The sequence below is a fragment of the Lissotriton helveticus genome, chromosome 9, assembly GCF_964261635.1.
Source record: "Lissotriton helveticus chromosome 9, aLisHel1.1, whole genome shotgun sequence".
In the NCBI taxonomy this organism is placed as follows: domain Eukaryota; kingdom Metazoa; phylum Chordata; class Amphibia; order Caudata; family Salamandridae; genus Lissotriton; species Lissotriton helveticus.
In genome coordinates this window covers 243791692-243819222 of record NC_136070.1, presented here as the reverse complement: position 1 = coordinate 243819222, position 27531 = coordinate 243791692, and the positions used below count along the sequence as shown (strand labels likewise).

At 51.6% G+C, this 27531-nt stretch overlaps 1 protein-coding gene across 1 annotated transcript in view; it reads left to right on the top strand.

Annotated features, from left to right (window-relative positions):
- The window catches only part of STYX (serine/threonine/tyrosine interacting protein), a 432400-nt gene that overhangs the window by 203148 nt on the left and 201721 nt on the right, over positions 1-27531 (top strand). The window lies entirely within an intron of this gene.

The window sequence follows — 27531 nt, the reverse complement described above, 5'->3', positions numbered from 1 at the left end:
TTGGTTTTCTTCCAGGCACGTTTCTTCATGGAATAACACCAAGAAATATAACAAAGAATTGTTGATATCCCATTTCCTTATTTGTTGCTAAAGTTTGCTTTGATTTACAGTGTAAGATGCTGATGAGTAGTCAATAAGCAGACATATAATGAAAGATGTTTTTGTGTAATTGAATTTGCTATCAATTTCAATGCAAGAATGTTATCAAGGTTAGAGCATCCTGGCCTTCAACCGGTTTGGTTAAACTGAAGTAGGTTGGAGTCTGTTGTCCCTTCAGACTTATTTCAGCAAAATGTGTGAAACTACTTCTTCCCCACTCGAGACCAATATAAGATAATAGTTCTTAGGGTTGTCGCTGAACCATTTTTTGTACAGAGTTTGGATTATGGGTCCTCTCCAGGGAAGTGAAATTAGGCCTGAATGAAGAATATTTAAAAATAAATTAAACAATTGTTTTGGTGTCTTTGGGCCTGGTAGCTAATAACAGCTGTGCCCACAATATTTCTTGACACCTTGTCCGTGATTCTTTTATTTTCATTTTATACTTTTTTTTTCTCCTTGATCAATTAGTTGCATTTTTTTTGGAAGGTGTATTTTCCCAAAACACCTCACCTGTTTCCACTGCAATCTTTTCATGGTTGGTATTGATTTATCTTTTGGATGCTGATGTCAGCCACTTCTGACTTGAACATTTGAGGAGATTAAATACTGAGCTCGGGAGTTGTTCCCAGCCCTTACACAGTCTGAAGCTGGATCGGGCTGTGAGTTATAGAAATTGATCAAACACAACAAGATGTTGGACAGAGTGCTGAAACATTTCAACCACGCACCCCGAATCAAGAGATCTGGGTAAATCCATTGTACTTTTGCTCACCATGCCACCCCAGTTTGGACCCAGCCATATGCAAATCAGTCTTGACCCTGCTCCCCATGGGAGCAGTCCAGCCCAAACTACCAGACCATGTTCTTCCTGGACTTAAAACAATCATCATGGGACCAGTTTCTGGGTATCATCCCCTCATCAGCTAGGCTAGCTCCAATCCAATGGCACAGCGAGTAAGGGAGGGTCTAAACTGGGGTGGCATGGTGAGTAAAAGAACAATGGATTTAACCCAGATCTCTTGACTGGTGGTGAATGTTTGTCAAGTTTCAACACTCCATCCATCATCTTGTTGTGCTTGCGATTATCTAAATTGGACCATGAAGTGATAAATTATTCACATTTTAATGAGGAAAGTTTTGAATTGAAGGTACTGTCTCGTATTGTATTTTGGTTCATCTGCATGAGGGAATCATTGTTCCACTTATTGATCTTTTGCCAAAGCTGGTCATTCCATTTGCGATTATTTAGCAATTGGGACCACTCTCTTTCTTTGGAATGATTTTAAACTCCTTACATAAAAAAATTTGAAAAATGAAGGAGAGTAGTGAATTGTGCTCTTAGTCGGCTGTAACAAACGTTAGTTGCGCCGGTTGATCGCCTTGTCTCCGACAGTTCAAAGTGCAATAACTTAGTTCGATGAATACTTTAGACAGTTGGCTGGATGTTAAATGTCTCTTTTTAGCTCACTGAGTTATTAGTGGGCACCCACATTAAAACATGCACCAGGTTGTCCTTTAAATGGAGAGTTTGTCCCTGCTTGTGATGTTCCTGTTTTTAGAGGTGTTTGTTACTGGTTTGTGTTACTGGAAAGACATTTAATCAAGAAGATGAAGTCCTCTGCAATCATTTTAGCTAAATTCCCCTTCTGTGTGCCTTGCAGATCCGGTCTTGTCTTTTGGTGCTCCTCAGAAGAGCTTTTTAACGGAGGGTCTGCTATGTCCTCATTTAAACTAGGAGACTGAATTATGTAAGTCCGTGCTCCTCCCGATTCAGATGATTTACTTCAAAGATTGTCGCAATAAAATTTCTGATTTCGAGGCTGACTCCACAGACTGCTGCTGTATGACGGACATATTTTCAGTTGATTCATATCCCGTCTCTTTGGAAATGGGTTTGGAGCAGACATGTAGGAACAAATTGCAAGTCTTGGCCTCAGTGGCTACACTGGATTTTGAGATGGTCGAAGCTTTCTGGGATTAACAGCTAGATTCATGAAGCCAAATTGCGATCGCAATAGCTGCGAATTAGCAATTGCGATCGCAATTTCAAAGAAAGGGATTCATGATAGTGAAAAATCCTAAATAGCGAATTCCGCAAATAAATTCGCAGAATCCTGGAACAAGCCCATTTGCGATTCTGAAATAGCGAGAAACCATGGATTCTGCTAAATCATTTGCGAACTAGCAAAATAATCGCAATCGCCATTCATGAAAATTCGCATATTGCGAAAAACCCGAAAATCGCTATTTGCGACGCGCAATTTAAGGAGAACCCAAACCAGGTGGTAACCAGTAAGGAAATTTTTTTTTTCAAAAAAACGTTAGCAAACTACCAACAGGTGCAGGCCTGACCAAACACACTTGAGGACATGCAGCTGGAGCCTGAGGACTCTCACAATGCCAGGACTCTACATGGTGGTCAGGCGGCGAAGGCTACAGCGAGCAGCACGGAACAGACGTAGGATCCAGGAGCGGATATTCCGTGTGCGGGTCATCCTTATGGCCCAAACCAGGGAGCAAATTTACGCGAAGTACCGCCTAAATGGGGCAATTATCAAGCTGATCCGGGACCTAGACCCCCTGATGCTGCACCCAACAAGGAGGACCAATGCCGTTCCGACCCATGTGCAGGTATTGTGCAGCCTCCACCTACTGGCCTCCGGAAGCTTCCAGGGATAGTCGCTGTCGCAGGGGGGATATCCCAGCCCACCATGTCCGCTGCTTAAGGAGTTTCCTGGAGGCCATGCTGACCCGGCTACACCACTACATCTCATTCCCCACCAGCCAACAGGACTTCAATGACACCAAGCTGCAATTTTACAATGTAGCACAATTTCCACATATAATAGGATGCATTGACTGTACCCACATCCACATCTGCCCACCAGCACAAACGGAATACATGTATCGCAACCGCAAGTCCTACCACTCCCTCAATATCCAGATGGTGTGCAATGCAAAGACAAGCATCACGGACATAGTGGCACAGTACCCGGGGAGCACACATGACTCCTTCATATTCCGGCACAGTGGCATTCACACACGACTGGCCAGGGGAGACTTTGGTGAAGAACACCTACTGGGTAAGTACACATGCCCCACAATATTACACTGTGATAATGTAGCTGCGCCGCACAGGCACTCACCCTCTGCTCCTATCATTCAGGTGACAGCGGCTACGCTGTCCGTGAGTACCTCCTCACACCATACTTCAACCCTGCAACACCACAGCAATGGCGTTACAATGCAGCACACATACGCACAAGAAATTGCATTGAGAGGACATTTGGCCTTTTGAAGAGCAGATTCCGCATACTGCACAAGACTGGTGGGGCCATCAAATACGAGCCAGAGGTCTGCTGCCGCATCGTGGCCGTGTGTGCAATCCTCCACAACATTGTTACCAAGCGCAGGATACCTGTAGACATCTCTGGCAGTGAGTCGGAAGGGGACAACCGACCACCTGCACATGTGCGTCACGCACGCGGTGAGAATCCTGCAGAAGGACACAGGCGCCACATCCAAATCTGCATGAACTATTTCTAGTGCACCCACTCCCCACACCCATTACTTAACTCATGCATGACAACATTAATAATGACATGAGTCAGATTAAGTTAGTCAGAATATTTGTAATTGTTACAGCACAATAAACTGGGCATTCTGCAAACTGGTACATGAATGACATATTGCGTCATATGTCTGTTCTTCAGGAGGGCATGCTTGTAGCAGCAGCATGGCCCCTCATGTAAATTTACTATTGTTCAATGCCACCTCCGGGCAGATGCACCCAACCTCCTTTCTACATCCTCCTCCTGATTAGGCCGTGAGGCAGAAGAGGGCCTACTGCTGCGGCGGAGGAATGGACTGGCTGCTATGGCTGGATGTAGCCTCACTTGTGTCGTCAGCGCCCCCGCCGGGCCATGGCCGGCAGCCTGCATGCCCTGCACTGCTGTTGACACATACTCCAGAGCTCTCGCGACGTCCTGGCAGCACTGGACCATTTGGACCTGCACGGCCAAGGAGCGTCGCGAGAGCTGGGAGGTCGCGTTCCCAATTATATAGTTGGACCGCGTGTATGCTGACAGGCGGGTCAGCAGTTGGCGGTGTCTGCGGCGGTTGAGATCACGCTGCCTGTTCATGGCCTGTGTGTTGGCCTCCATAGCAGCTGTCATCCTCTCCATGCGGTCTGACATTTGTGCTATATTTCGGGCGGTCTTGTCCAGTTGGAGGTGGATAGCCCCAAGATGACGGGCCTGGGTTTGATGCACATGTAGCATACGGCGCTCAATGGAGAGCCCACCTGGTCGCACGTTTTGTCCCCTGCCAGCACGGGAATTGTTAGTGCGCTGATCCCTCACCAGTCCGCTTGACTGGCTCCTCACAGCCGCAGGGCAGCGGGTTGGTTGGCGAACTGCTGCTGGTGTTGCAAGCCCCACTGGTGGTTGTGTGACGGGCAGTGGTACTGCAGCGCGTGGTGGCACAGGGGTGGCACTGGCCACAGGGGCAGGTGGTGTAATGACCGCTGGTGCGGCCGCTTGCCCTGATGGTCCGGGCTGTGGGGATAGATGTGTGTCTCCCTCTGTGTCCTCCGTGTTTTCCTCAATTACCAGGCCATCGCTGTCTGTGCTGGGGACTCCTACGCCACCTGTGATGTAAAGTGGACGTTGATTAGTGACATGTTTCTTACACATTTAGGCTTCCTACATGCATGCAGACTACCATTCCCTGACTCGCTGCAGGATTGACTCTCACTAAACATGTCTGGCTTAATGGGGCAAGATGGTAATTGTGGTCAGACTACATGTCCCACAATGCAATAGCGCTTTAGTGGTGTGCTTTGGCTGCATGACTGGGGTTTGATATGGGATGCTCTGGAGTCATGGACGTTGTTAGGGGACAGGGGATCGCAGTCGCATGGCACTTACCTGGTGTGTCTTGGGTGGGTCGGGAGGAGTCCAGCTGGGTCACACCCACGCATGCCTGTGGATTTATGGTGTCCTCCACTCGGTCCTCCAGTGGTGTATTCGGTGGGACAGTGGGCTCCCCTCCACCTGTCACCACACGCTCCCCCAGCCTCTCCGCAATCTTCTCCTTTGACCGCCCTCTGAGGTCATACCAGCGTTTTTTTAGCTCTTCCACGGAGCGCTGGGTCACCCCCACAGAGTTTACTTTAGCGCGGATGCGCAACCATAGCCGCCTTTTATCGGCCTCGGGCACCCTTCTGGAGTCTTTACCGAAGAGCCGATTGTAGTCCTTGCAGACTCCTTCAATCAAAAATTCGAGCTCTAGCTCTGAAAATTTTATTTTCCTCTTTCTCCCACTGGAAGATCCACCTGCAGCTTCCTCTGACATGCTTGCCACTGGGGTGTCTCCTAGTTTACTCCTGTAGGCACACTGGAGGGGACCTCTTATAATGCTGCTTCCAGTTCAGGCTCTCATTGCTGAATGAGGGGGGAACCTGCCTACTTCCTGGTTGTGATGTCATCACTGTGCTCAGGATGCGACTTCCTGTTTTTGCGATCTCGCAGTTAGCGAGATCGCAATTTGCGATAACGGTAATTGCGAGATCGCAATTTCAACACGGGTATCGGCCGATTATGCGAATATTTACCGATTTTCGGGGACTCACATTCGGCGATTGCGATTCGCTTTTTTTTCTCGCAAATATTCATGAATGCCATTCTGCGAATTCTATATTGTGATTCGCTTTTTCTCGCGATTTAGGAATCGCAGAATTTGACATTGATGAATCTGGCTGTATCTTTCTTATTTAAATTCTCAACTTTTTATAGTATCTTTTTTTTTTAATCAATTTTTATTAGGTTTTTAAGAACAATCAAATTCATTGGCAACGAATCAAGCATCACAGTTAAAACACATCTCATCGTATACAATCGACAAAGGTAAAGATGGCCCCTCCTGATTGGGTGTGATAGTCCCCAAACATTGCAGATGTACAACAAGACCCGAACCTTCACACTGGTAGTAAACTGAACCATTTACCCCACACTTTACAGAAAAATTCAGGGAATCCCCGGGCCTCGAAGAGAGACTCCTCACCAATCCACCCCCTCCTCCATCTCCGCACAATCTGCGCCGCTGCCTAGGACCAGAGCGCAACTATGTCTCTTTTCGCCACTGCCACTGCTGTCCCCAGGTAACGCTTGTCTGCCCTGGAGCCATCCAGGCCGTCTAACACCCCAAACAGCAAGCGCCTCGGATCATGGGGAACCTCCCATCCTAGGGCCTGCGTGAGCTAGAGTTCCACAACGCTCCAGAACGGCGCCAGAGCCGGGCATTGCCACACCATGTGGTAGAAATCTGCTGGAGCAGACTCGCAGCGCACACATGCCGGGGAGGATCTCATTCGGACCCGGAAAAGGCGCGCCAGGGTGAGATACGCTGCGTGGAGGTAGTAAAGTTGGACCAGGCGTAACTTTGAGGAAGTAGTCAGGGTTTTAGGTGCTATAAGGGCGTCCCGCCAGTCCGCCTCTTCCAGAGAGCCTATCCAGCGCTCCCGAAGCCGGTCCTGGGACTCAGGACCGTTATTCACTAGTGACCGGTATATTCGGGACCCCCCCCTCAGGTTCCCCATCATCACCTGAGCCTCCAGGGCACTGAATTCCGGGAGGGAGGTGGGGGATGGAATGTGTGTGCGTAGGGCGTGTCTGAGTTGTAGGTACTTATAGAATTGGGAGTGAAGAAGGGCCTGACGTTGTTGTAGGTCAGCAAAGGATCGAATGTGGTCCCTCACCCACACGTCTCCAAGCAGCGAGATCCCAACAAGGTCCCAGCGGCGGAACCCCCGCAAGGACGAGACCTCCCTCAACCAAGCACCATTCCACAACGGCGTTTGTCTGGTGAGCTTCCAGTCCCATTGCTTATGGCGAAGGGCTGTACGCACCGTCCTAGTGACTGGGGGTAGAGCCTGCGCCACTGGGCAACCGTATAAAAACACCTGAATCTGCGCGAAGCCCATTGTTCTGAGATCCACCCGGTATGCTGGGTCAGACCAGCCGCCTGCAAACCAATCGTGGATCACGATGAGTCTCGTGGCCAGTTAGTAGAGGTGGAGATTGGTCACCCCCATACGTCCGTCAAAGGGGGGAATACGACAGTGTGCCAGGGACATTCATGACCGCCCTCCCCCCCACAGAAACCGGGTGAGAGTGCCGTCCAGTTACCGGAACCAGCTACCTGGGAGGTGGATGGTGATATTTTGCAGAGTGTAGAGAAAGCTGGGGAGGATCATCATTTTAAAAAGCGCACTCCTACCCAGTGGGTTAAGGGGAAGGGTCTGCCATTTCTTGAGGTCGGCCTTCATCCGAGCGACCAGGGGTGAGACATTCAGGGCCCATTCGAGCTCCGGCAGGAGGGTAACCCACACGCCCAGGTACTTAAATGATTTCCTCCGGAGGGGAATCACCGCCTGCCAATCAAAACACGCCCGAGAGGGGTGCAAAGGGACCAGGGTTGATTTTGTCGGGTTAAGGTGGAGCCCAGAGACCCTCTCAAAAGCAGAGAGGACCTCCAGGCATTTAGGGCCGGAACTGTCCGGGTCTGCCAGGTAAAGCAGGACATCGTCCGCATAGAGAGCTATCTTGTCAACCTGGCTCAGGTCCCGGGTCCAGCCCCGGATGAGAGGGTCCTGGCGGCTGAGCGACGCCAGGGGCTCCATCATCAGCGCAAATAAGAGAGGTGAGAGCGGGCATCCCTGACAGGTGCCCCTCCGGATCGGTAATGTCTCGGAAAGCTCACCATTAATGAGGACACGGGCTCTATGGTTACTATAAAGGACCCTGATCAGGCGGCGGAAGGGAAGACCAAATCCCATCTTCTCCAGTACATCCTCAAGGCAGCTCCAGTTCACCATATCAAAAGCTTTCTCGAAGTCTATGAAAAGCAACACCAGATACGGGGTCAGTTGAGGACGATGGGCCATAGCTAGGTGGAGGCGACGAATACAGTGACGGGTACCTCTGGCAGGCATAAACCCACATTGGTCAGGGTGGACCAAGTCCTGTAGGAAGGGACGGAGTCGCTGAGCTATCACGGTGGCAAAGATCTTAACCTCTGTGTTAATCAACGAGATTGGGCGGTATTCTGCACAATCCAGGGAGGGCGGCTGCGTCTTCGGAATGACCACAATAGTGGCCACATCGGTTTCAGGCGGGAAGGACCCCATCTCCACCACATGGTTGAATAGTTCCACTAAGTGGGGGACCAGTTCATCTCGGAAGGCCGCGTAGTACTCTTGCGGGTACCCGTCAGGTCCGGGCGTCCTGCCTGGATGCAATAGGGAAATTGCCCCGTGGATTTCTTCCGGGGTGAAAGGGCGGTCCAAGGTGTCCGTGGTCTCTTGGGGGAGACATGGCAGCCGGGTACCGGTCTCCTCCAGCAATCCGGCCAGGGAGGCACAAGGAGGGCGAGCGGCGTATAAGGCCGCGTAGTAGCCCGCAAAAGTTTGCGCAATGGCCGATGACGTTACATGGTGGATCCCAGTGACCGTCCGAATCTCGGGGATGATACGGTTAACTTTGGGGTAGGACACTAGGTTGTGGAGAAGCTTGCCATTTTTATCTTGCCACCGAGGAGCGCCAGAGCATTTTAACGGACTCCAGTGCGATCCGACGAATCTCTTCACGGACCATTGCTAGTTGTCTAGAGGAGTCATCGCTACCGTTGGTCAGTTGGACGCTTTCCAACTGCATTGCCTGAGTCTCCAACTGCACAAGCAGGACGGCCTCGCATGGGCCAATCCTCTGGCCACACCCTGAACAACCGCCTTGCCGGCCTCCCATAACGTCCCTGGTGAAGCGACCGAGCCCATGTTAGTGGAGAAGTAGTGGCGCAATTCCTGCCCTAGGTATTCCACCAGCGCCAAGTCTTGCAGGAACCAGGCATTCAGCCGCCAGGTCACCCGTGGGTCAGCAGCGGAGGCTCCAATATGGAGAGAGATGGGGGAGTGGTCCGAGATCCCCCTAGGCAATATATCGGGCCCAGACACCAATTGGCAGTCCGTGGCAGGCATTAGAATGACGTCTATACAGGAGTGGGTATGATGAGCGGCCGATGTGTGGGTGTATTGCTCCTTGCGGGGGTTCCACACCCTCCAGACGTCGCAGAGGCCCACGGCCGATGACCAGCCAGAGAGGCTCTTTGCAGAGGCTAGACGATGCGCCGACGGGACACCCGTCGCGTCACGTGAGGGCTGCAAGAAGGCGTTAGTCACCCCCAACAACAGTGAGGCCCTGTGGAAAGGAGAAAATCACCAGCGTGAGGCGCCAAAGGGTGGACTCCAGGAGCGCAGGAGGAACGTAAGTGCACAGAAGGTTCATAGCGTGTCCCTCAATCGTCCCTGAAATAGCCACATACAAACCATGCGCGTCAGACTCCGCTTTAGCCAGGGTAAAGGAAAGCCCCTTTCTGAGCAAAATGGCCACCCACTGGGAACCCCGGGCAAAACCGAAAATGCTAGACCCGGTCAAACTCGTAACGGGCTAGAAAATTGCATTGTGAGCCCAGAAGGTGCGTGTCCTGGAGAACCAGAATGTCAGGCATGTGTCGGTGGGCAGCACGGAGGACATTCCAGGAGAGGATGTGGAGAGGTCCGCAAAAGGTGTAAGGCATTTAGAGGGGTGAGATGTGGTGGGTGCGGATGTGAGCGGGGGTCTGTGTTCGGTCTGAGGGAAACACTCACCCGAACCCGGGACCTAACGATGGGGCTAAAAGAAGTAGTGATGTGCTTGTCGGCTGTGGAAGCATCTAGGAATGCACGGCTGCCAATGGGAACCAAACACAGCGGCCCGTAGGCGGCTAAAAATAAACTGTTAGGAGACAACGATCTCCCCTCCCTCCCTCGCCCCCCAACACCCCCCACCCTACACTTCGGAAAAGGAAGCATCTGTCGCCCTGAAAATTTCCCAACCATCAACTACCCCACAAAGAGGTGAACTGCTAATCTAAAACGGGTAGCTACAAACAAGTAAGGACATGGCTGAGTTGGACCCCCCTCCATGTATTCAGATGAAATGCTAACAGCTGAAAGCATAGAATGACAATTGTGTGACTAATAGAGTGCATCAAACCCAGGACTGCAATGAAGATCAAATCCCAACCAGACCACACGGTAGAGCCAGATAGGCCCCGGCTCGTGGGGTCAGGAGCAGTCACGTTGTTGGGAAACCCGAAGGGTGAATTTCACTATGTGGCGCTGGTCATACTCCCTCCTCCCCACCGGATCCACGGATCTCAGGGCTCCCGGACAGGTCCGAATCCAACATGGCCCGTCGCAGAGTTTCACTGGGCCCGGGGATGCTGCCCAGGTCGATCAAGGAAGAAGTCAGGTGGGGGAGGTGGATCCCTGACTTAGGCGCAACGTGGTCTGGCTGCGTCTGGGCCCTCCGGGCAGGAGAAAGGGCCGCCCCTGGCAGGAGGGGCCACTCCTCCTTGAGCCAGGTCCACACCGCCTGAGGGGTGTCGAAGAAGAAGGTCTTTTCCTGGAAGATCACCTTGAGCCGAGCCGGGAAGAGGAGCCCATAGCGAAGGCCCATCACCCTGAGTTTTTTGTTTAACTTCATCATAGGGTCGGCGTTGAGTCCGCACCTCCCTGTAGTTATCCGGAAAGACCATTATTTTGGAATTCTGAAAGTGCATCGGACCCAGCTCCCTGGCCGCTCCCAGTATTGCTTCTCTGTCCCGGAAATTGAACATTCTGAGGATGATGGGACGAGCAGTATCTCCAGGCGGAGGTTTGGGAGCGAGAGAGCGATGAGCCCGCTCCACCGCGCACCAGTAGGAAAGTTTCTCTTTGGGCATCCAGGAGCGGATCCAGGTCTCTATAAAGGTGTCAGTACGACCCTTCTCCACTCCCTCCGGAAAACCCAGGCGGCGCAGGTTGTTTCTTCGTGAGGGAGAGGTGTGGCGCCGCGGCCAGGGCGACTGACGCTGGAATCTGGGGATCACGGTTCGATCCCCGGCTCCGGCGGCAGGTTAGCCCAGCACCATGTGACTCTGGGCAATAGCTCGCTTAATCTCCCCGACGGCCCCCCAGCGCCTAGAGACCCTTACGGGTGATTGTGCGCTTTACAAATGTGGACTTTTTACTTTTTTTTCGTGCCTTATTTTCGGCATCTTAGGCCCTACGGTGTAGCTCCGAGGTCTGCGTCTGAAGACGGGCCACCTGGGATTTGAGGGTGTCCACGTCATCCTCCACCGTGGAGATACGGGACTCCGCCTCCGTGATGCACGCTGTGGCCTTACAGAGGTCTTGGCGAATTAGGGCCACGTGCACCCACACCTCACCGATCTTGCTCTACAGAGGCCTGCGATGTACTTATCGCCTGTAGGATGGTTGAGAGAACCCCCCCCGGCGATGCCAGGCATGGCTGGAGGTCCGCCACCTGGGTCTTGGTCCGACGTAGTGAACTGCTCCATTTTAGTTTGGGTTGTGGGAACAGGGGCTTGAGTGGTGCGGGTCCTGCCATGGTTCAGAGGAAGGCAGTCAAATGTGTTCAGAGACGGAGGGGGGGGGCCCAGCCGGCGTCCCCGCCTCTCGATGCAGTGGCCGATCCCTCATCTCACGCACCACACCCAGGCAGCACCGATAACACCACAGTCCTCGGGGCACATCCATCAGCAGCCAGCAGTAAAGCACCAGGCACCCAGGGGGGAGGCTTTGGGGGGTGAGGGACGAAGGGGGAGCCACCCGATGCGATGGCCGACTTACCCCCCTACACCGAACCGCGGCGCAGTACTCTGCTGCGTAGTCGGTGAGAAGAAATGGGCCTCCACTGCAATGTATCCGGGGCTGGCCGCCGAGATCTCGAGCCCCGGAGGACGGGCACGCAGGAACCCCCTGTCTCCGGGCAGAGGCCAGCCCAGCTCCGTGCCTGCCCCCGGGGAACACAGAATGTCCAGAGATTACTTGAGCCACACACCCAATGAGGCCAGCAGCTCTCGGCACCCCCGCACCGCGCCCTCAAAATGGCAGGGGGCGGGAAAGACAACAGCATCCAAGGAGGGAATGAGGCCTCTTGGTGTAGCCCCTCTCAAGCCAGTATGGAGTCACCTATGTCCGGCCACCTCCTGCACTATGGCCCCCCGGCCCCAGGGGCAGCCCGCTCGCCAGAGCACTGCAACTGAGCAAAATCCTTTCGGCCAGCTCGTGGGAGCACACATGCGGTCCTAGGCGGTCCGGAGCAGGACCCAGGGAAGGCAGCACAGGGCGGTGCACCAGCCCCCAGCCCACTCCACAGGGGCCCCACGTAAAAACTGTCTCGCTGTGACCGGGCAGGGCCCGCACTTAGTCCGCCGTCTAGTTGGCGCCGGGAACACCCGCGCCGGAACAGTCCAGCCGCGCCACACCGGCTCCGCTCCCACTCACCGCAGCTCTTCCAGTGGGTCTCCCTCGGCGCTGGTCAGCCCGTCGAGTCACTCCGGCCCGGCCGTCACTCTCCACCTCTCAGGCAGCAGCGGCGCAGCTGGGGATCGTGTCCGTGCCTCTTACCGCCCCGGGAGCCGGCCCGACAGCCTCACGCGGCCGCCGTTACCCTGGGGGGGGGGGGTCAAGCGCACCTCTTGTGAACCCAGAGCACCTCAGCCACTCCTAGGAACCGCCCCCGAAGGCCTCCGGACCCGTCGGCCCGGGACGGCTCATCGCAGCAGCCCCGGCTCCAGGGCGAGTCGATCGGTCGCCAAAGCAGTCTTCCACCACCAGGTGAGTCACAGGCAGCGGGCGAGGAGCGTGCCGGACCATCAGGGCAGAGACCTCAGGGCCCAGGATAGGACGGCAAGGGGGCCGCCATTTTGAGAGTTCAGGGCCGCAGATGGAGAGGTGCTCTATAAAAAAACAAGGGTCCAAGACCTCTATACTTTTTAGCTGAATTTATCAGTACATCATCATTAATTTAACTCAGTAGAAAGCAGCATTAATCAGCTCAAGACACAAATGCACATATCATAGAGACCACGATGTGGGCATAGACTAGACAACAGTATTCGAATCAAGCAATCCTTTATTGAATTGCTACACAATTGTATTTAATCAATAGTAATTCATTGATATAACTTAGTGAGTACCATAGTGGTTGCCCCACTAGAGCGTGCAACACAGCAAAGAGTGCAAAAAAGAAGGGGGTTGTGAATAAGAAGGAAAAGAAATAGTCAATAGAGAAGTGACAAAACAAACATTATAAACAGATTATTATATACAGCAATGGGTCATTTTTCACCCAACCTGTAGAACCTGACCACTAAATTAATCAAAAGCCAAATCTCATACATTGTAAATGAATAAAGCAATACATTTTGCACAACAACGTAGAGAATATAACTGGGGTCCAGGTTGTATATATATCACAAGTGTCAACGTTTCGACTCGTCTTATGGCCATACGGAATCTTATGCCTGGGCCGTGCGAGTCTTCATCAGGACAAGGGGCAACCAGGGGATTAGTGATGTCCCTACAAAAAAGAGTAAATATACTTAGTACTGTTGTCTCTATGTGGTAATCACTCTGGAGTAAGCCCAAAGGGTACAAAGAACTTACCCTGACTGGTCTCAGGTTAACAAAGATCCACCGCTGATAGCTGGTGACACTATATCCTGCAAAGGAGGATAAAGAGACCTAAATTTCCATCATGGTCAATAAGTATAAGGTACATTAAAAAAAAAAAAAAAAACAGGGGGGAATAAAACCGTTTAATTACCTTTTCAATTCCAGATAGGCACCGAAGGGTTCAGGGGAGGGTAGTAATTCAAGAGTCCTGTGAGGATATACATTGGACTTGTTAGTTACGTGGTATTGACTATATGTACCTATCCTAACAAGAAACGGGGCGGAGTAGCAAAGTTACCTGCTGATTTAAGGCAGTAACTTCTCCTCCATGCTTGACTGCCAAAAATAGTTTAAGAACCCTTAGCGTTGTATCAATGTACTGCAAGAAAAGAATACCATAATTTAGACGAACGCCTCAAGGTCGGATGAATTAGCTCAAACAGCCAGGACCCAGGCGCAAACACTCACCGTCGAGCGTCTTGAGAGGGAGTATACACGGGAACAGCACATTGTTGCCGGGCATCCGCAGGAGAGACGCCAGATCGGATGCAAGATGTAGAAAAGGGACACAACCACTCCGTGTCCACAAAAGTACCGATGCACGAAAAAACGTCACAGTGCTCGATATTAAGGGTGTCCAAGGGTATGTTTTTTTTTTTAGTGTTTTAGTGTCCTCGTGGGTACCGCCACCACTAGAATTATTGAAGGTAACAACGTTCTAAAAGCACGCATTACTGAACTAATTTCATGCAGAACTATCGCGGCCATCTTGGGATGGGTGCACCGTCAAAAGCAAATCTAGTTTGCTATCGCCACTTCATTTGTTAAGGAATATATACAAAATACATTAGTATAAATTCTGCAAAACAAACATGTTATAAAGATTTTTGAAACTTAGGTCTAATATCTATACATAGTCATTATACATCTTTGTAGCAGAACTGTGGCAGCCATCTTTTAATGGGTGCACGATAGGAAACGAATCTGAAAAGTATGATAACAGACAATTTACCAAACAGACAAGTCTCAACAATTCGGATTGTCTAGGATTATATACATATGTACAAAACATATTAGCAGAAACATTACATTATACATTTATATTTACACAGAATCATTGGAAACGAAGAATTGGAAAATTCAAGCTAATACTCATGCAGAGTCATAGTATTTTTTTATAGTTGTGACACCTGTCTATTTGTTTCTTCCAATTCATTCAGGCCATTCTTTTTTTTTTTCAGAACAAATTTTATTGGAGTTCAGCAGTTGAAAGAATATAAACAAGACACCGCTTCCGTAGTATCAGGAAGGTAGTGAAAATAAAAGAGCAAAGAAGTCAAAATATTCAATCAACGTTCACCCAGGCCCCCCTCCCCGTATCCCAACCCAACGCCCCCCCCCCCCACCCTGCACGGTGTTTACATTGTCCAGAACATAACCTGAGGGATCACATCAGCAACCTGTGGCGCAGTTCACACAGGGGCAGAGCCAACAAGGTCTAGACCCACGTCTCTCGTCGCTGGGGGTTCCAGCAGTAGGCCCCGGTAATCTGCCCATTTCTTCCAGATTCGGTAATGTTTTCGAGGGCAGCCCCTAGCCTCAAAGATAGGACGTTCCAGGCCCATGTTGAAGTCCATGCCTCGCTTCCACACTCCCACCAGCGGAGCTCTGGGTGCCTTCCAAGCCTGAGCTATGTCCCTCTTGGCCACCGTGAGACCCAACAGGAGCAGATGCCGTTTATACCCATTGCCCCCTACTTGCTCCATAACATGGAGGAGGCCCAGCTTCGGCGTGCGAGGGAGGTCCCATGCCAAGACTTCCTCCAGACAGTCCCATACACCCGTCCAAAACCTCTGCAGCCGCACGCACTCCCATACCGTATGTAAGAAGGAGCCTATCTCAGTCCCACACCTCAGGCACTCCGGGGAGGCTATCAGCCCAGCCCTCCACAGCCGTTCCCTTGTATAGTATGCTCTGTGTAGGTACTTAAATTGGATGAATCGCAGGCGCACTGCTATTGCTGCTCCTCTAGGGGCCTCCAGAGCCTCCCTCCAGTCCTCCTCCTCTAACTCCCCCAGCTCACCCTCCCAAACCGCCCGCAGTTTATCAAGGGAGGGGGAACAATGGGTAACCAGCGTCTGGTATATAGTCGAAATTTTCTTCGTCTCCAATTCCCCCATAAATACTTTAGCTTCCAAGGGGCTGAATTCCGGCAAGGACGTTAAAGTCGCAATCGCGGGGGTCAGCGCGTGCCTGAGCTGTAGGTATCGGAAGAATTGAGACTGGGGCATGTCATATTCTACTCGCAATGCCTGGAACGACTTGAGGACTGTGCCTTTCAGTACGTGGCCCAGTGTCAAGATGCCAATAGCGTCCCAACCGTCAAAGCCCCGCAGGGAAGCCAAGCCGGGCAGTCTCCCATTGTGCCACAGGGGGGTCTCACCTGTTAGCCTATTCCACCATCCCATGCGGCGGAGAGCGTCGCGCCACACCTTAAAGACCACCTGGGTGACCATCGGGAGTCGTTTCCGGGTGGCAGCCGAGTAGAGGATAGTATGGAGTGTGTCCGGATCCATCAGATACCTTTCCAGGGCATAGGCCGGGTCTCCCCGGTCCCCATACCACCATTCATTGAGGACAAGCAGGTGCGACGCCTGGTAGTAGGACTGGACGTCCGATGTGGCCAGCCCTCCACAGTAGGTCGACAGGAAGCAGGTACGGAGCGCCACTCTTACCGCTCCCCCAGTCCACAGGAATCGACCCAAGGCAGAGTTCACCTGCCGAAACCAATGCGGCGGAACTGGGTACGGGTGGTTCTGCAACTGGTACAACAAGCGGGGTAGTGCCACCATCTTGAAGATGGCCGAGCGGCCATAAACATTGAGGGGCATCCTGGACCACGTCTGCATATCTGAACGGACCCTGTCCCAGACCGGCACTATGTTTCGGGACCATGACACACCCAGTACATCCGTCAAGAAGACTCCTAAATATCTAAGGCCTCCCACTGCTTCTTGTAAGGCCGAGGCCCAAGGACCCAAGGTCCCCCGGTCACCCAGGACCCACAATTTCGACTTCCGTACATTGATCCTGAGACCGGACACCTCACCAAAAATGCGCATTATATCCAGGACCCTCGGTCCCGATTTATTGAGGTCTGTGAGGAAAAGGAGCACATCGTCCGCATAAAGTGCAATCCTATCAGATGGACCTCCCACCCATTCCACTCCGTGCAGCTGAGCGTCCATCCGGACCCAAGCCGCAAGCGGCTCCATAGCCAAGGCGAACAGGTAGGGTGAGAGGGGGCATCCCTGTCGGGTGCCCCGACCAATGGGGAATGAACCGGAGACCGCCCTGCGACCCTGACCGCCGCCGTCAGGTCCGTATACAGCAAGTGGATATACGACAAAAAGCGCGGGCCCAGATTAAGCCGGAGGAGGAGCGCTCGAAGATACGGCCAGCTCAGGGAGTCAAAGGCGCGGTCGATGTCCGCCAGCAGGAGGGCCGCAGGAATGCCCGCCGCCCGCACCGCCTCTATCACTACATGCGCGCGGCGTATATTATGTCGTGTCGCTCTGTGGGGCATGAAGCCAGCCTGGTCTGCGTGGACTAAGTCCGCAATATGCGGGAGAAGGCGATTCACCAAAGCCTTTGCCAGTATTTTCGCCTCGAAGTTCAACAGCGATATCGGACGATAAGATTCGGGACTATCCTGGGGCCTCCCCGGCTTGCAGAAAACCACAATCTCGGCGTGTCGCCAGTCCGCCGGCATCCTGCCGCGGTCCCTAGCCACTTCCAGGGCCTTTTTATAGCGCAGCCCCAACTGAAGATGGAACTGCTTCATGAACTCACAGGGGAATCCATTGGGCCCCGGGGCCTTGCCCGTATTTAGTCCGCCTAGAGCAGTTCCCAGCTCCTCAGCAGACAGCGGAAGGTCCAGCTGCTCTCTAGCTTCATCTGAGAGCGCCCGGGGCGGGAGGTCCGCAAGGAATCTATCGATCTCCTCTGCTGGGAGGGAGTCCTGGGGGGCATATTGCGCCTCGTAGTATTGGGCAAACGTTTGGGCCAAGACCTCAGGAGCTGATATAGGAGTTCCGGCAGCATCACAGAGTCCCGGCAAGGGCTGGGCCTGGTAGGTGTCTCGACATAGCCTATAAAGCATCGTACTAGATTTGTCCCCCCATTGATAGATTCGACTCTGTGTAGCTAGCCAGTTCTGTCTGGCTTCATCAAGCAATAGGGAGGTATAAGAGCGCTGGAGGTGCAGCAACACAGTTACCGCGTCGTCGCTCTCCCCTGTCAGGCAGGTCGCCTCCTGGGCACGCACCTGGTCCGCCGCGTCCGCCAGGGCCAAAGTACGGGCCCTGCGATTCGCGGCGCACCACGCAATGTCCACACCCCGGAGCACAGGTTTCAGGGCCTCCCACAAGGTCACGGCATCAATGCTCGGGTCCTCATTCTCTATCCAGTAATGTGCTATCGCCTCCCTCATGTGTGATCGGTAGTCGTCGCGCTGCAGGTGCCACGTGGAGAGTCGCCAACGAAACGGCTGCCGCCGCGCACCCAGACTCAACGTCAGCGCGGTCGGGGAGTGGTCCGACAGACCCCTAGGAAGTATGGAGGTAGAAACAACCCTCCCTATCCAGGGCTGTGGGATAAACAGGTAGTCCAGACGGGAGAAGGATTTGTGGACTGCAGATACAAAGGTATATTCGCGGATACGCGCATGGTAGTGTCGCCAGGTGTCAATCCACCCCATCCCCTGCACCATCCTACTCAGGCGTGTAGTGGCATCTGTCAACTGGCCTCCCCCGGGTCTACAGCGATCCAGCCTCCCGTCCATCACGTCGTTCCAGTCTCCACCCACAATCGTCAACACAAGCGGGATGCCAGTCCAGATATCAAACAGTCGTTCAATCAGAGCGTCTTGTAGTGGGGGTGGAGCATACACACTGCCAAAGACCACAGGCTCACCGCCCAGCTTCCCCTTAACAAACACGTACCGTCCATGCACATCCAGCCACTGTGTATCATGTGTGTAAGGGACCCTGCGGTGTATCAGGATCGCAACTCCCCTGGACCCTCTCGTGAACCCAGCATGAAACACTTGGTCATAGCGATACCTCCGCAGACTAAGAACTTTTGTACCCATGAGGTGCGTCTCTTGAAGTAACAATACATCCGCTTTTTCAGTCTTCCCCAATCGCAGAACCGCACTACGTTTGATTTTGTCAAGCATACCTCTCACGTTCCAACTTAGGACGCGTATCGTAGCATGCGGGGGGCTCGCACCCTGTACATCAGCCGCCATCAATCACCCAAATCTCTAGAGTATCGGGCCACCAAGACCACACGCACCTATGCAATCGCCCCCAGGTTCCCGCAAACACCGTGCTAGAGCTAGATCCAACTCCCCCCCCCCCCATGTTTCCCGAACTCCCAAAACCACGGTTCCCCCCCCTGCACCCCTTCCCCTGCCCCAAACTGTACCAACGACCCCCTCTCCAACCCCCCACCCCATACCTCAGAAACATTGAAGTACCTGTCGCGGTGCAGGCAATCACAGACCTCCAACGGGAGATCCAAGACCCACTACACCAATGGATCCCACCCAACTACCCACAAGGTATCTAACAACCTCCCACTTAACACGTGGGAACGAACTCCGGGAGTAGGCCCGCCCTTGGAGAGGCGTCACCCGACCCACTGTCCACCCATGAGTATGAAATTGTGTAGTCCATCAATGAGTGGCATGTCCGAGAGCACCGCCTGGCCTATACTATACAGCCAAGCACCTCAATAGTCCTGTAGATCCATCGCCGGAGTCAGTGTGAAGAGAAGGGCGTCAGGATTTCGATGGGGAAGAGTCTGTCTCCTCCGGAGCCTCGGCCGACTCGTCGCGGGGAGGAGGGCGTTTCTGGGAGCGCGCCCTCCAGTTGCTTCTGCTGCGTGACCTTCTGGGTGGTTTCGGAGGTCTCCCGGTGGTCGACGAGTCCGAGTTCCGCCTGGGGGGGTGTTCACCTTGACACGCACAGTCTCGTCCGTCCATTCAAATACTTCCTCCGGAGAGTTGAAGAACTGGGTGCGGGACTGGATGACCACGCGGAGGCGGGCCGGGAAGAGTAGAGCATAGGGAATTTTGAGCTCACGTAAACGTGCTTTTGCCGCGGTGAACGACTGCCTCTGCTGTTGGACCAGCTTTGTGTAGTCCGGGAACACAAGGATTTTGTGGTTCTCAAACATGAGAGGGTCCTGGGCGCGGGCCTGTCGCAGGATAACGTCCCTGTCGTGGTAGTTGAGCAATTTGGCAATCACCGAGCGGGGGCGAGCGCCAAGAGGTGGTTTTGGAAGGAGTGCTCGGTGCGCCCGCTCTACCACAAAACAGCGCAACAGGGTGTCTGGGGGGAGCCATCCCTCAAGCCATTGGGTCAGGAAGGCCTCCATATTTCCTTTCTCACAGTCCTCCGGGAAGCCAACGAAGCGCAGGTTGTTCCTTCTGGCTCTCCCTTCCGCATCTTCCACCCGCAGCGCAAGTCCCTTCTGAATCCCCTCCATGGCGGCAACTTTCTTCTTGAGGACGGCCACATCATCCTCGACCTCCGTGATCCTGGATTCCGTTTCGGTGATGCGGGCCACCGCATTGCGTAGGTCCTGCCGGAGCAAGGTCACGTCGGCTCCGACCGCCCCGATCTTCGCGTCCAACATGTCCCTCGACTGCGTGATCGCCGCCATCAGCGCCGCGTTGTCGGGTCCCGCGCTTTGGGGACCCCCAGATGCTCCGGCATTCCCACTGGGTCCTGCAAACTTGTCCATTGGGCCCTGCTTTGAAGCATTGCCGCTGTTGCCCCCTCTCGTCATGGCTCGGATAGAGTGATGGTTTCGACCACGAGGGACCAGCAGTCCAATGTGCTCCTCACTTCGTGCACGGCCTCTGATAATGAACGTCTCCCTGACCGCCGTGAACCTTTGGAGATGGAGCGCACCCCCGTGGAGCTCCCGCAAGGCGCTATACGTGCAGTGGCTGGGGATGGTGCCACGCGGTATCAGGACCGTTCACTCCGCTGCGGGCCCGCAGCAATCAGCCCAACACCCGTGCCCCACCTCTCGGTTGTAGTATCAAAGCAATTTGGGGGGCCGCTTGTATGCCCAGGATCGTGCCAGTAGACTGCGGGGGTCTGTCCAGGTCACTTCCCCCCCACCGCGGCCCGAGGCGGCCACCGAGCAGGGGTGTAGCAGTAATCCAGCCCCCAGGAAGAGTCCAGCAGGGTCGCAGTCCGAATATGGAGGGGGGAGGGGGGGACGAGTAGGGGGTCGGCAGGGCCGCCACCCCCATAGCGTTCCAGTGTCTCAGAGCCCCGCGGCCCGATCCCGCCGCCGAATGGGGCCAGGCACAGTCCCAGGGCGTCCCCTCCCCCACTAGGCCTTACACCCAGTCTCCTCTCCTTACCCCACCTCCGCTGGAGAACGGGCGCCGACTTCGTCCTCCCCAGCTGGTGTTGCCGCCACCGCAGCAAGTGTCCAGGCGGCAGCGGGGCTCGATCAGTCCCGGCCGCCTCTCCGCCACTGTACTTTCACTGGAGCGTCACCTTCCGGCCGGCGCGCCCCGGCTGCCACACACTTCCGGGCGGATCAGCCCAAAATCGAGGTCCCGGCCGTGGTGCGGAGGCAGGCCCCTTCGCCGTCAGGACTCCCGGCGGCTGTATCTCCCCAGCTGCAGACCGCCGGGACACCGGAGTCACTGCCGAGGCGTCGCCGTCAGATCCGCCGTCTGCCACCAGGTTTTTGGGCGCAGTGCAGTCGGGGCGACGTAGGATGCAGGCAGGATATGCGGCTGGCGGGACGGAGCTCGGTTAGGCTACGTCCGCCATGTTCGCCGTCTTGGCCACGCCCCCATTCAGGCCATTCTTAACCGTATCCAAAAGGTGTATCCATTTACATTCTCTAAGGCTAAGTGTCTGTCTGAAATTGCCACCCCTCGGATTGACCATAACCTTTTCGATCACCCACCATTGAAAACTAGTTGTCTCATGTTGCAAAGTCGTAAAATGCTCAACTAAAGGGGCACCTACTGTCTTACAACGTATCCTACTGGTGTGTTGAAGGATACGGCATTTGACCCTTTGGATCGTCTGCCCCACATATAGGAGGCCACAGGGGTAGATCGCATAAATCACCCCTCTCGAGTTACAGTTACTGTGTTCCTTCAGGTCAAAAGTTCGGTTGTTATAGGTAAATGTGGTGCATTCCTTCGTGAGTCCACACGCCTTACATGTACCACATCTCTTATGGCCCGATACAGGGGGCAAATCCCATAATGTAGTTTGGGTCACCTTCGTCGGTGTCGGTAAGAGAGACTTTATTAAGTGGTCTCTGATGTTTCTCCCTTTGCGAAATGCATGTAGAGGTGCTTCTAGACCACCCACTGCTTCCTTTACCGATTGATCACCTTCTTGATAACGTTACTTTTAGTGTTGAAGGTGGTAACACATACCAATCTTTCTTCCTTAGGGGCTTTCTCTGAAATCGTTAGAAGGTTCTCTCGGTGGTTATTCCACGCACGTTTCCGTGCCTTTTTCAGCAGGCGCATTGGGTATCCGCGTTCACTCAATCTGGCAATAAGCAGAGCCGCCTCATCAAAAAAGTCCTCTTTTTTTGGTACAATTCCTCCGCAACCTCAGAAATTGACCAAAAGGTAAATTGTCTCTGAGGTTGCGGGGGTGATGGCTTGAGTACCTTAGGAGCGTGTTCCGTTCACTACTTTTTCTATAAAGACTCGTGAACAACGTATCAGACTCTGCCTTAATCTGAATGTCCAAAAAGTTTATCGTCATGTTATCAGACTGCATTGTAAATTGGATGTCAGTCATACAACAGTTAAGCCATTCATAAAATTCAGACAGAATGTCTTTGCTACCCTGCCAAATCAAAAGCACATCATCGATGTACCTAGCCCACATCGAGATGTGAACAAAGTAGGGATTGATATTGTTCAGAACATAGTTGTGCTCATATTCACTCATGAAAATAATCGCCAAGTTTGGGGCAAAGCTAGCCCCCATTGCCACCCCTTTTGTTTGAACATAAAAGTTCCCCTGAAAGACAAAGAAATTTTGGGTCATGGCTACCCTCAAGAGTTGAATAATGAAGTCAGTAGGGACCCTGTGTGGAGCTGGTCTACGGTTAAGAACTGTTTCAATACAGTCTAACGCTGCCTGCTGAGGGATATTGGTATACAGGGCAGTGATGTCCATAGTTACCAGTAAAGATGTATTCGGATCATATGGTCGTCCCTCCACTAACTGTATGGTAGCTGTAGTGTCTCGCAGGTAGGTAGGAGTAGAAGTGGCTATGGGTTTTAAAAACACATCGATGTATTTACAAAGTGGCTCGAGCAAGGAGCCACATCCAGAAATAATGGGTCTCCCTGGAGGATATATCAGGCGTTTATGCACTTTCGGTAAAGTGTATATTGTAGGTGTACGAGGGTATATATTGTTTAGAAAATCAAATTCATGTTTTGTGATCACGCCATCTACAAGTGCTTGACTGGTTATCTCTTTGATGTTATGGCTGATGTCTTTCGTTGGATCCTTTCTCAACAAACTATAGTTCCCTTCAACCTCTAGCTGGGAGAAAATCTCTGCCTTATATTTTTCAGTATTCTGAACAACGATGGCCCCGCCCTTATCGGCGGGCTTGATGACAATAGTCGAATTATTTCTGAGTGTTTGTAGAGCTGTTTTTTCTTGTTTGCTTATGTTATAGGGGACATATTGTCTCTCCCTAAGCGTCTGATCAACATCCCTAATCACAATCTGTTCAAATGTCAAGATTCTGTGGTCCACCAGATGTGCCGGGGGATTAAATTTGGATGGGGGTCTCAAGCCACTAGCGGAAAAAGAGGGATTGTATGGTACCTTATGGAAGAAGTGTTTCAAACGTATCTTCCTAAAGAAATGTTGCAGTTCCATTTTTAAATCGAATTCATTCGGCATAGAGGTGGGGACAAACGATAATCCTTTTGACAAGACACTCTGTTCCTCTGGAGATAGCACATAGTCCGACAAATTGATGATAGGATTCTCCGGAGTATGTGTTACCATCTGTAGTGCTGGCGTCTCGTCTGGATCTCTCCATGGGAGTCCTGCTGGAATTGGATTGGTCTCTTGCCCCTGCCTCGTCCTTGGTTCCAGTTCGTGCCTCTGTTTCCCGTGGGTCTCCCCCAGGGGCGGGTCCTGCCTCGTGCACCCTCACCATTGGTCCTCGCCTAAAAAAGGAGGGGGAGGCTCTTGTCCCTGATAGTTCTGGGCTTGATTGCTATTAACTGAACTGGTACTTGTCCCAGGGCGTTCAGATTCGCTGTCCGAGCCGCTCCCAACTGATGAACCAGAGAAGGTATTATATCTCTGGTAACCACCACGTCCACGGCTCGACCAACCACCTCTCTGGTCTCTAGTATAATACCCCTCTTGGAGATAGGGATATGTGGCTTTTTTTCATACACCTTTATATCCCTAGCTACTTTATCAAGCTTGGTCCCTTGAGTATAGATGTCGAATCATATAGATGTTGAATTCCCTGATGGTTTTCTCAAGCCTTTCCAAAGCCTCTTTTGCATTAACTAGAGCCTTATCTTCAATAATTTCTTTTCGTAAGGCAGCAATCCTGAGAGGTGCTCAGCGGGAGCAGCAGAGGCACCGAGCAGCTCCCAAAGGAAGACAGGGGATAGCAGGCTGTACGGGGAGTCACCGCAGGTAGATGCTGAAATTGGATGGTAGCTGATATCGGCGGATGACAGAGGGGACCGCCATCATGACGCCTCAAGCCACCGAGCTTTATAGTATCTTTTACTGATGTACCATTGAACGTCCCCTGATGAGGACTCTGTAGGTTGATCTGGCAATATAGAAATTGAGGTTATCCCCCAGAAGAGGGTTCAATCACTATAGAAAGATCTATTGGTGGCTTTTTTGAAGTATTTGTATGTGGTTTCAAGTTATTTGATTCTAAGCCCAAAATTTAAACCATTCTGATAGTCACTGGATGTTAAAGGATCACTAGGTGATGTAGAAAGCTTTTGAGCCATAGTGTTCGATTAACAAGATTTATAAGAGTTGAAGCAAATCCACGATGTTATTGTTATGAGATAGGATCGCAAGTAGATAACTTTCCATGTTGCAGATTGATTATTGCATTTTAAGGGGAGATTATTTGAATCCAGTAACAATGCCAAGTCTTTCCTATTGTTTGTTAGCTGTGCAGTTTGATTAACCAGGGTGGAAGACTGGTTCCCCCATAGTATTTGATTTTTTTTTCTAAGGTTGAGGTTACCATCCCCATAGCTGGTAACATGGGGTAAAACAGTGGCGTGAGTAATTTGGAAATTTTGTGTTGTTTTCATTGTAGAGAGGTAGACTTGATAAATTAACATTTGATGGCGGTGTCCTTAAACCAGGCAACTTGTCTAAAAGTGCATATCAATCCAGCGAACTGGTAATAGAATTATGTTCTGATGAGAAATCAGAGAGGTGCTCCTCCATTCCTGTCTCTACAGGTGAAAAGTCAAGGCCATACATTGAGTTGGAGTTAGTTCGTTGTTTGTGATTGCGCATCTTCAGGAATTGAAGTGATTGAAGTGATTGTGGTTGCTGGGACAGGTACAGCAACTATCTGGGCATTCAGAGAGGCCGGGATTGGAGTTGGCGTGACTGGAGTGAGTGAAGTAGTTGTGGTGACATCCAGACTCATTGGGATTGTTGACTAGTCCCAACTGAGAGTGACCACCTTATCCTTGTTATTATTATCAACTTGAAAATACTCGTGGATTAAAGCTTACTTTTCAGAGCTGAACTGGAGTGTTTTGGTGTTTTCTGTTGACAGAACAGAAGTACAGAAATCCACGATCTTCCATAATATCTTAGTATTTAGGTTGAGTGCTTGATTGCCTTTTTCAGAGAGGGACCTGTCTGGTGTCTGGACAGCTAAAGCAGTACCATGTTCCATTGATTGATAGCTGATGTCTCCTCTGCCTGGGACCAACCACAGCCTACACCAAAAACACGGCTCCCCGCTTCACCCACGACCCCTGGCTGTACCCCACCCAGGGTGACTTGAAAACCATATGGAGTGAGCCACCTGCTTGAGCTGCCACTGCCCTGAAGCATGAATCTGCTCTGAATGTTAGCAGGGGATGTGGGCAATTTTCTTGTTAATCATGAAATGAAGGAAAAAAGGACAGAGTTGCGTGGCGACCCACACTTGGCGGAGGCAACACATAATGCAACATGGTCTGAGGTGACCGAGGAAAACTGGAAGGAGAGTGCGGTCACGGCGGTGACACCACTGGTATGCTAGGATGCTTCCACTCACTGCTCATACCTCACAATCCTGTGGCACCTGGATGACCTAGTCCGGCACCCCACTGCAACTCTTAAACTGCCATCACATCACGTTGTCCTCCTCCTACACAGGCATGAGCACGGCCTGACCGGCACCAGCAGGTTAACGTTAACCGTAAGAAGCACAAACACATTTATTATATTTATTGTATCTGGCTACACCTCAGTTCTCCTCGATCAATGTTTACCATGCAGTTGTAACAGCAGCGCTGAACTGGTTACCAAAAGCAGCCATGGTAAAATGTTCAGTCCTCTCCTGAAGCCACACCTGCTGCAAATACCTGGGAAATCTGGAGAAGGTGACAGAGTTGCCTGCAGTGGCCCCTGCCCAAAATTACTGGCCTTCAAAAGCTCCAGCCCACCAAGGAAATACCTGATAGAAAAAAACAGGCAGTCTCAGGCTGTGTAACAGAGTATAGAAAAGGCTTAAATTAAACCTCCTGTTTCACTCTTCCTGTAGTGAAATACTTCCTCAAAGTCATGAAGAAAGGTCATCTATAAAGGCACCTTCACCTCCTTGGGAGCTAAATGTAGTGCTGTCCAAATTAGCTGATCCTCATTTTAAACCCGTTCACAAAGCTTCATTGCTGCATCTAACTTGGGAAACAGTGCTCCCATATGGTATCATAACTACAGGCTCACTCTCAAACGTATAGCCCAATACAACTTTCTACGTTTCATACAGTAGTTATGAGAACTCACCCATTCTTTCTTCTAAAGGTGGTTGCTGAATATCATATCAACCAGAGAATCACCTTGTGTGTATTTTTCAGCAACCCATCTTATCGACAGAACCTTCTCTGTACTTGTTAACTGTCAGAAGAGTTCAGTGTTTATCTAAATCAGCCCAAATCAATTAGGAAGTCTACTTCACAGTCTTAATTTTGTTCTAGTAAGGACTGGAAAGCTATCTCGAAACAGTTCATCTTTTATTGCATTGGCTCTTGTATTTGTTTTTGTTGCCAATTGTCACAAAAAAACTGCCTATAAAGACAAAAACCCATTAGTCTAGAGAGAAATTAGCTACCAAGTCCTGGTTAGGGAACATTCAGTTGGCCAACTTCGAAAAGCATCGATTTGGAAATCTGTTCACTCATTTATAAGACACCAAAAATTATTACCATGATGATTTTATGTTTTTTTTTTATTCTATAGATCCCTTTGGTAGCATTGTAGAAATTATGGCATTTATTTCTCATGGTCGAGTCGCAGGTTGTAGGGATTTGCTTTTAAATCTGTTATTAGGTTTATAATATCAATGAAGATCTAATATGTAGAAAAACGGTTACTTACTTTGTCCTGGTTCTGCTTCCTATTGATCTTCATAGAATTGATAAAAGACCATCCCTCTTCTCTAGCTGTATCAGCCATGGAGATTAAGGTCGTTTTGTATGGATTGTTGGTTAAAAAGTGAACTTTTCTGGAAAGCTGGGTTTTAACGGGCTTACATTGAACATGTTCATTTCTTGA